This window comes from Humulus lupulus, chromosome 9, assembly GCF_963169125.1.
Source record: "Humulus lupulus chromosome 9, drHumLupu1.1, whole genome shotgun sequence".
NCBI lineage: Eukaryota > Viridiplantae > Streptophyta > Magnoliopsida > Rosales > Cannabaceae > Humulus > Humulus lupulus.
The window spans coordinates 47,871,327-47,881,392 of record NC_084801.1 but is presented as its reverse complement, the minus strand read 5'-3'; the positions used below and the strand labels follow the sequence as shown (position 1 = coordinate 47,881,392).

Below are 10,066 nucleotides of genomic sequence, written 5' to 3'. Positions count from 1 at the left end.
TGAAGAGTAGCCTAACATAGATCTGACCATGTCCAACAAGGTCTTGTTTCTTCTTTCAGAAACACCATTTTGTTGTGGCACTCCTAGTGTTGTTAGTTGGGATAGAATACCATGCTTTAGCAAGAAATATTTGCATTATAAATCCAATTATTCTCCACCTCAATCAGATTGAAGTATCTTTAGAGTCTTACCTAACTGCTTCTCGGCCTCAGCTTTGAATTCTTGAAACCTACCAAAGGTTTCAAATTTCCTAAGCATTAGGTAAGTATGACCATATCTTGAGTAATTGTCAATAAAAGTGATGAAATACTCATACCCACCTCTTGCTTGTACATTTATTGGACCACAAACATCGATGTGTACAAGCTCCAAAGGTTCTTTGGCTCTATTGCCTTTCGCTGAGAAATGACATTTGGTCATTTTTCCTTCTAGACAAGATTCACAAATCAAAAGAGTTCCAACTCTTGGTTCTCTCAAAGGTCCATCTTTTTTTAACCGTTTTATCCTATCTAGACCTATATGACTAAGTCTAAGATGCCAAAGACATGTGTCATCCCCGTTTGAAACTTTTTGTCTTTTGTTACCTTGCGGTTTTGCTACTTTAAATAATTTTGAATTATTGAGCGTTCGTTCATTTGGTTTGAGCATATACAGTCCGTTATTATGTTCTGCTTGACATATTTTGAAACCATTCTTTGAAATAACAATCACATTATTACTAAAAGAAATATCAAAAAATTGTCCGTGCAACATAGATAAAGAAACTAAGTTTCTAGAAAATTAAGGAATAAAATAAACATTGTTCAAAACTACATAATTGTTCCCAAAATTTAAATGGATTGTTCCCTTTGCTCTTGCTGAAACGAGCGCTCAACTTCCAACTCGCATGGTCATCTCGCCATCTATCAACTTAATAAACGAATTTTAGGCTCGTTTAGGGTTTAGATTTTATGAAAGTTTTCATTAGTTTAGGGCTATTTTATTGTAGAATTACGCACATTCGTTCATGTTTAAGGTTTTTCATGCTAAGATGGTGAAAAGAGTGGAATGAAGTGAAAGTGGAAGAAAATGAAGTTATTTTGGAGAAAATCGCGTCTTTCGGGAGCAAGATGTTCGAGTAATGAATATGTAAGTAGCGCTACAGTGCTAACAAAGTAGCGCGACAACACTAGAAAAGGGAAATTTTGAAGTGCTGAATTTGTAAGTAACGCTACAGCGCTATCAAGAACTGGAGAGTAGCGCTACAGCGCTAGAGCACCAAATTTTGAGGCAATTCGACTCTATTAATAGCGCTACAACTCCCAAAACCTAGCGCTACAACGCTATCGACGCGGTTTTCAGATTTTTAGCCACTTTTTGAAGGACAAAACAGTATTTTCACTTGGGAGCCTTGGAAAACTATTTAAAGGACATTATTCTACGAATTTGATAAGCAGTTTTAGTTTTATAAACCCAAGATTTAGAAAAGGTTGCTGTAATTAGATTTCTTTTCCTGGCTTTTTAGATTTTTCTCTTCATTTGAATTCTTTAGGTTACTTTCTATGAATAATTATATGAAGTTTATTTTCATTATGTTAGCTATGAAATAAATCTTTTATCTAGGGATTAATGTAGTCACTTGGATTTCTATTTAATTTTATTGTGATGTTCTATTGATTCTTCTTCTCTATTCTAATCTATATGATTTTTGTTTAATGCTACTAAATACTTGATCACTATTTACTTGATTTAATGGTTTTGATTCAAAATTCGAAATATGAGAATTGAATATGCTATCATTATATAGACATAGGTTGCATATTGGACGAAAGTACCTGTATGACCTATGTAGTAATTAGGTTTCCATGCTTAAGGAATTTTATATGTTTAAGTTTATCACAGAAATGTAGAAAACCTACATATAGACTGAGATCTTATATCTTGAAAAAGAATAAGAATTGATTATGATAACCTGCTATTAGAATAGGAAGAAGAGATTTAGAATTGATTAGTAAAATTAATAGAATGAAAAGTTGATGAAATTAATTCCTAGGCTTGTTATTATTGATTTTTATTAGTTGATTCATTATTTTGCTACAGTTATTTAAGTTTTGTTCATAGTTTAGAGTATTCATTTAAATTTTTAATTATTCATCTAAATTTTAATTCCCCAAATAGAATTTGAAAGTCAATTATTGGTAATTGGTTAATAGTCTCTGTGGGACAATCTCTATTCTTATAGACTTTATTACTTGACACGACTATGTATACTTGTGTACAGATTTTACAGATCAAGTTTTTGGCGCCGTTGTTGGGGACTAATAATCAATATCAAATATAATTGTTTTTCAATCTACTTTGGTTTTCATTTAACTTTTTCTAAATCAAGTTTCTTTTAAATTTCCCAATTTCAAGTGACTTATTTTTATGCGACGTAAGGGGTCGAAAATACTAGTACTTGTTGATCCTGAGATTGAGAAAACCCGTAAAAGAGAAAGAAAACAGAAAAGACTTGAAAAGATGGCCCAGAATGTCAATAATGTCGCTAACAACAATCTGAATCAGGGGAATGTGGGGAATGTTGCAGCTGAGGTAAACTTACCTCTGAGGGACTATGTACTCCCTACTGTTACAGGGGTACATTCTAGTATTCGCCCACCTGCTGTTGAGGCGAATAATTTTGAGATCAAGCCCTCTATAATTCAAATGGTTCAGAATTGTGTTCAGTTTGGGGGGCTACCTAATGAGGATCTGAACCTCCATATTACCAACTTTTTGGAGTTATGTGATACTTTCAAAATGAACGAAGTTAGTAATGACGCAATCCGTTTGAGGCTATTTCCGTTTTCATTGAGAGACAGGGCTAAAAGTTGGTTGATTTCGTTGCAAGCCAATTCCATTCTGACATGGGAAGATCTTGCTCAAAAATTTCTCTCGAAGTACTTTTCTCCTGCTAAATCAGCACGGATTAGAGGTGAAATAAATAATTTCTGTCAATTTTAAAGGGAATCATTATATGACGCTTGGGAGAGGTTTAAAGAGCTGCTGCGAAAATGTCCATATCATGGTATAGTGAAAAGGATGTTGGTGCACACTTTCTATAATGGACTAAGGGGAAACACAAGAACTATCATAGATGCAGCAGTAGGTGAGCATTTATGAGCAAAAGCGCTAATGAAGCTTACGATCTTTTAGAGGAAATGGCCATGAATAATTATAATTGGCCATCTGAGCGAGAAAATAAGAAGGAGGCAGGAGTTTTAGAAGTTGATCCTATTGCCATGCTCACTGCTCAAATTGCTTCGCTAGCAAAACAAATACAATACCAAAACAATAGTTCAGCTCAAGCAATGCAACTACAACCTTTTCGTATCAGTTGTGAGACATGTGGAGGCCCTCATCATTTTCAGCAATGTCCAGCGGCAGGTTCTTATTTAGTTGATGATATCCCACTTGAACAGGTTCAAGCCATTGGCAATTTCCCAAGGCAACCTAATAATAACCCATACCATAATAATTATACTCCAGCATACAAGAACCATCCTAATTTGTCATGGAGTAATAATCAAGGGCACCAACCACAAAACCATCCAAATCCACCTCAATATCCTCCACATAGACCATCTTATGAGCTAAATCCAAGGCCCTTTTATGATACTCAAACGCCACCAATGCTGCAACATCAATAGCCACCACCTCACATGACTAAACCAGAAGTATTCGCTGATGCATTGAACCAATTTATGACAGAAACCAGATACTCCATTCGGAGCTTAGAAACACAAGTTGGCCAACTTGCAAAGTTAATGGCATATCGTAATCAAGGGGCTTTACTAGCTCAACTGTGGTGAATCCAAAAGAGCAATGTCAAGAGATCACTTTGAGGAGTGAGACTAAATATGAGGGGCCTACAGTAGAAAACAAAGGCAAGAAGATGGAAGATCAACCTGTACCTAGTCCAGCACAACAGGAGGTTACTAAAGACCTTCCAAAGACAGAAAAGCCAAAATACACCGAGTCTCCACCAAAAGTTCCATATCCTCAACGGTTTCGAAAGGCTAATCTTGACAAACAATTTTCTAAATTTTTGGATATCTTTCGAAAACTACACATTAACATCCCTTTTGTAGAGGCTTTAGAACAAATGCCAAGTTATGTGAAGTTTATGAAAGAAATTTTATCAAGAAAAAAGAAATTAGAGGATTATGAGACGGTTGCATTAACTGAAGAGTGCAGCGCAATACTTCAAAAGAAACTAACTCCAAAGCTTAAAGATCCTGGTAGTTTCAATATCCCATGTTCTATAGGGGGTTTAGTAGAAACAAAGGCTTTATGTGATTTAGGGGCCAGTATGAATTTAATGCCTCTATCAATCTTTCAGAAGCTGAATTTGGGAGAAGCTCGGCCAACTGCGGTATCTTTGCAGATGGTAGAAAGATCATTTAATCACCCTCTTGGAGTGATTGAGGACATATTGGTAAAAGTGGGTAAATTCATCTTTCCTGCGGACTTTATTATTTTAGATATGGAGGAATATGAAAATATTCCAATAATACTCAAAAGGGCATTCTTGGCGACTAGTAGGACTTTAATTGATGTACAAAAGGGTGAGTTAAAGTTGCGAGTGCAAAAAGAGAAAGTTATATTTAAAGTTTTTGCGGCAATAGAAATTCCAACTTGTTGTAGAGTTGAAGTGGTAAACCAAGAAGGGAACAAGTTGGAAGCCTCTAAGAAAAGCTCCATAGTTAAAACCGGAATGAGAAAGGGGCATCATTGGTTAAAAGGTTCTTTAGTGAAAGAATTCAAATGTTATATGAGCAGGGGAAAGTACCACCAATTTCTAATCACAAGAAACAAGGGCCAACTCATGACACTATGGCTCTTAAGGACGTGCGGGGAGGACTTGAACCAAGTTGAATATGAATGAAAATAAGAGTTTGGCTAAAAGACGTTAAAGACAACACTCTTAGGAGGCATTCCTATGTTTATTTTAATTTTTAATTTTATGTTTTTTTTTTTTTTTTTGGAACAATGTTTTTAGAGGTTTTTGTTTTAGTTGTTTTAGTTTTATTCTAGAAAAATTGTGTTGTAACTCGTAACCCGTGGAAAACGTGAAAAAAATTAAAGTTTAGGTGTTTATAGCGCTACAACAGCCGACGTCTCAACCATTTGAGGGACCCTCGTTCCATCCTCCACATTCGGCATACTGATGTGGCTACTCAGGTAAGTCTCTTTTCTCATTCTTTATGAACTTTAACATTGGGGACAATGTTAGGTTTTAAGTTTGGGGGAGAGATTTATTTTTAGTGTTTTTTGATGCGTTTTTCCGTTTGTGTTTTTTTTAGTTAGTTGTATTGAGTCATGTTTTAGAGTATAAATTAAGTTGATAATAATTGCCATTTTAATATGATTGACTGTTATGTTGTATAATCCAAAGGAAAAGTTGATGTGCTTCTGAAACAATATGTGTACTTGGTTAGATTGCTTTGTTTTTTTCACTGTGATCTGTTGACATTAGATTGTTGATGTATTTTTTTCACTGTGATCTGTTGCAAATGTTATAATTGAGTTATTTTATGCATGTCGAATTTGGATTGTGGATTGAACAAGATTGAAATAAATTCTAGAACTTGTTTTCTTACTATTTGAGATGAAATTTGAAACAATGCACATTTAGGAAAATGATATAGGCAATTTTTTTTTTTGGACTGGTTGTGCCTTTCAAGCTAATCCTGTTAAATTTTATTCTTAGTCAACCCTTTTGAGCCTTATAACTGTTTTCTTGTTAACACATTCTTTTGAACCTAGATGTGAATTGGATTACCAATTACTCTTTTGACCCATACCATGAGCATGAAAATTATTATATGAAGGGAGTGAATATGTAATGGGATGTATGTATGATGTGTTATTCAGAAAATTCTTTGTGATTGAGAAAAAAATTAAAGAAAGAAAAGGAAAAGAAAGTGCAAAATGATTATGTTCCTAAACAGTTATCTCTTGAAAAATCAAAGTTTGGGGGAGTGTATTATGAGAAAGAAAAATAAGAACGAGTTGGTATTGCATAGTTTTCTCAATCGTTGAAAAGAAAGAAAAGAAAACAAAATTCTCAATCATTGCATAGAAAAAGGGGTAACAAGGGATGAGTGGTTTGAAATTGATGGGAAAGTTTGTTAGTTGGAATGCTTATGGTATGATTAAGCCTAAAAATGTTTCTTTATCTACTACCTAAGCCTTCCATTACAACCATTGAAAAGCCCTATTGATTCTTATTTGTTCATTTGTTTATATTAATGGAGAATAGTAAGTAGTGCAGGCATATGGAAATAACCGGTTATGTGGTTAGTTGGTGAGAATTTGATATGCATAAAGTGGTTCAATTATTTTATTTGCGAGTTATGAGTAAATGAGCTTGGGCGTTGATAGATTGCAGTGAATGGGTGAAGTATTTTGACTGAAAATCTTGATTAATATTTTAAATAGCATGATTGTTTTTCCTGAGAATTATATATGCATAGCAGTCTTGAGTGTTGGAATTGGTTGGTTATGTCAACTTGGTTTGTTTAGGTTTAAGTCTAGTTAGATTCTTTACTCGAGGGCAAGTAAAGGTTTAGTTTGGGGTAGTTTGATAAACGAGTTTTAGGCTCGCTTAGGATTTAGTTTTTATGAAGGTTTTCATTAGTTTAGGGCTATTTTATTGCAGAATTACGCTCGCTCGTTCATGTTTCAAGTTTTTCATGCTAAGATGGTGAAAAGAGTGGAATGAAGTTAAAGTGGAAGAAAATGAAGTTATTTTGGAGAAAATCACATCTTTTGGGAGAAAGATGTATGTGTAATGAATCTATAAGTAGCACTACATCGCTAACAAAGTAGCGCTATAGCGCTAGAAAAGGGAAAATTTGAAGTGTTGAATCTGTAAGTAGCGCTACAGCGCTATCAGGAACTAAAGAGTAGCAGTATAGCGTTACCACTCTAGTGCACCAAATTTTGAGGCAATCCGACTCTATTAATAGCGCTACAATGCCCAAAACCTAGTGCTACAATGCTATTGATGTGGTTTTTAGATTTTTAGCCACTTTTTGAAGGACAAAACGGTCTTTTCACTTGGGAGCCTTGGAAAACTATTTAAAGGACATTATTCTGCGAATTTGCACTACACCAAAAACTACTTTCCACAACACATATTTATAAGTCTTTTGAAAATGTATTCTAATATATACTATGTAAAAAAAAAGTGTTAAAGTAATAAAAAAAATATAAAAAAAAAAAAAAAACAAGCCTACTCCCGTAACCACCATCATCTCTTTCTCCTTCTCATTCTCCTTCTCCTTCTTGTCTTTTCCTCTTCCCTTCAACCTAGCTGCCACTCCCATAAACATCATCATCCTCAGCTCCGACCACCTAACCACCATCCTCACAACCCTTTTTCTCCGAGCCAAGCGCCAAATCTCAGGCACCCGTGAACCCAACCCAGGAACCAAGTGACCCCAGGTGCGAGCCCACCTCTGCGTGCCTTTGACCTTGTGAGACTTCCATTCGCGGGCCACCATCAACCGCGATTTTGCACCTGTTCTGCTATAGAGCCCCGAGTGTGCACCAAGCGAGGGCCTAGATTCCACAAGCCCATGCGCGCTCCCCTTAATGTGAGGCCAGGTGTGTCTCCAAGAAAACTCCTGCATCGAGAGCTCCATCGCACCCAAAAAAAAATTGGCCCCAACCCCAGCTTCATGAGCTCCTGGTTAAGCAACACCACAACCCGAGCCCCAATGTCGTTCCACCACTACCGGGCTGCTCCTTTGTAGATCTTTCTAGGTAATATTTTTATGTACCTTGGATTGGTTAAGTTTTGTTTGTGAATTGTTCCTCTTGAGTTACCATCTTTGGTTAATTCTATTATGTATTGTGGAAATATTGCTCCTGTCTTGCTCTTTGAGTGTAGCATTGTGATTTTGGAGAAAGCTCATAAGGATGGCGATGAGAAGAATGAAGAGACCGTTTCAAGGTTATTCCGATCTTTTAACACACTGTATGATCGAATAATTAATTCGTGATTATGAATGAAATTTTGGTCTGGTTTCTAATTTGCTAGTTATTTTTTTTATTGCGGTGATAGTGCGGCTGCTAAGATTAAGTCTATGATTGATGAATTGAAGTCCAAATTTGACAAAGATAGGTATGATCATCTATAAATAATGTCCACATTGAAGTCGAAATGTGTTTTTCTAGTTTGATTCAGATAGTTGTTATGTCCACAGACAAGGATTTTCTAAAGCACTTTCGAAGAGCTCAAAAGAGGTCTGAGTATGAAAATTTCGATTTCATTATTTGTTGTTAGTGTATTGCAATTTTTTTGACCTCTTGATCACATTTTTTTTGTATTTGTAGTTTGAGAACTGTTTGAAAAAGGAAACTTCCAAGTTCCAAACACTTTATCAGCAATTTTGCAAGGAAAAAGCAACCCATTTGCAGGTGTTGAAAGGTATTCTCTCTTATTTAAATTTAAATTAAATTCCACATTTGGTGTTTCAACTCATAACATGATATGTTCTCCATTCAATGATTAAGGAGACAAAAAAATTGACATGTGATTTGGATTGAACTCTTTAAATTTTGTTTCTAAAATGGTATTGGCTCATGTTCTAATACATTAGTTAGTTCCACATTTTTTTTATTCTTATTCTATATTTTCTTACTTACAAACATGATATATGGGTAAGATTAGTGACAATAATAAGGTAAATAGATTCATTTTCTAGTGGCAGATACCATTTCTAAGTTTGAAGAAGAGAAGGAAAATCTTTTAAAGTGATATGAACAAATGAGTAAGTTTACAGGGCACTACTCTTTTCATTCCCTTGTAGAGAAATGTAATTAAAGTAGTCTTGTTGTAAATAAATGACATCAGGGAAGAAAGAAAAGAGTATGATGTCAAAACATGAGAAAGCTTGTGGAGATAAGATTACTCGATTGGAGGAGTCTCTGAAAAGGAAAACTCAGGTATATACTAAATTACTAATCATAAACTTCAGGTTTTCTAAGCTCAAGCCATTTGGGTCTCTTTCTGCCAGTCTAATTAGCATTCCTATTTGGATTCAGGACGACAAAACTTTTAGCATTTTGAGGAAAACTTTGGGTTCCCTTTTTGAGAATGCCTCGGATGAGGATTTCCCACCTGATGATTAAAGCTTTGCTTCAGTGTTGGCATCTCAGAGAAAAGGCAAAACTGACCACTCTTTCAACCTGATTCAAGATATGTCCTTTAATATCTTCCTTATTACACTGTCTCTATATAGTAGGAAAAACTTAAATTGTCCATAGTTAATTTCCATTAACAATTCTCGACAGTCAATATTGAATATTCAAATGTTTTCTGCTCTACATAAACTAATAGAGCTCAGCAATAGATATTATTATGTAAGACCGACTTTATGTGTAGGAATCTTTGGCTGAACACCATAACTACAAACCAGCTATGATTACCGCTTTGGCTTTATAGTCTTTTCATGTAACCGTTATATGCGATAGATGATGAATATGATGATAATTGCTCTAGAAAAGTTTCCCTTTCCTGTTTTAATCTGTGAAGGTGGCATGTTGCATTATGGACATTCATTTTGCATTAAAAAAAGCATTACAGAAGTTTTTATGATCTGCTGTTGGCTGTGGCTTTTTTGCTGTTGTGGATATACTCGGGTCTCCATTGCCCCTGTTTTTTTATGCACTACCATTCTAACTTTGGCCCTTTTAACTTTCAAGTGTCTCATTTTACCATTCTAATCATGTTTTGGCCCCTTATTTTATTGTTAATTTTAGTACTCACATTCACAATGTAAATCACCAATGCCTTTTTTTTAAGAAAAAAACATTTATTTTTAGCATGAGTTATATATGATTATGAAACTATATATATTCCTTGTTCTGATGTTTCACTAGTAGTTGAGCGATATAGGACATGGTGGGGAGGGAGAATAAAGAAGATGATTGGAGAGGAGAATAGTAGAAAAAGAGGAATTTATAAAGAAATAACAGAATCAGTAGAAAATATAGATGAAAGAAGAATTAGAGTGGTATAAGAGAATGAAGAGAG

At 34.9% G+C, this 10,066-nt stretch overlaps 1 non-coding gene and 1 pseudogene across 1 annotated transcript; one reads left to right on the top strand and one right to left on the bottom strand.

Moving 5' to 3' along the window:
- Positions 1-2,943: 2,943 nt before the first annotated feature.
- Positions 2,944-3,050, bottom strand: LOC133803021 (small nucleolar RNA R71). The gene has a single exon (XR_009877755.1). It is a non-coding gene; the product is annotated as a small nucleolar RNA R71 (small nucleolar RNA).
- Positions 3,051-3,913: 863 nt separating this feature from the next.
- Positions 3,914-9,780, top strand: LOC133799681 (uncharacterized; annotated as a pseudogene).
- The last annotated feature ends 286 nt before the right edge of the window (positions 9,781-10,066 follow it).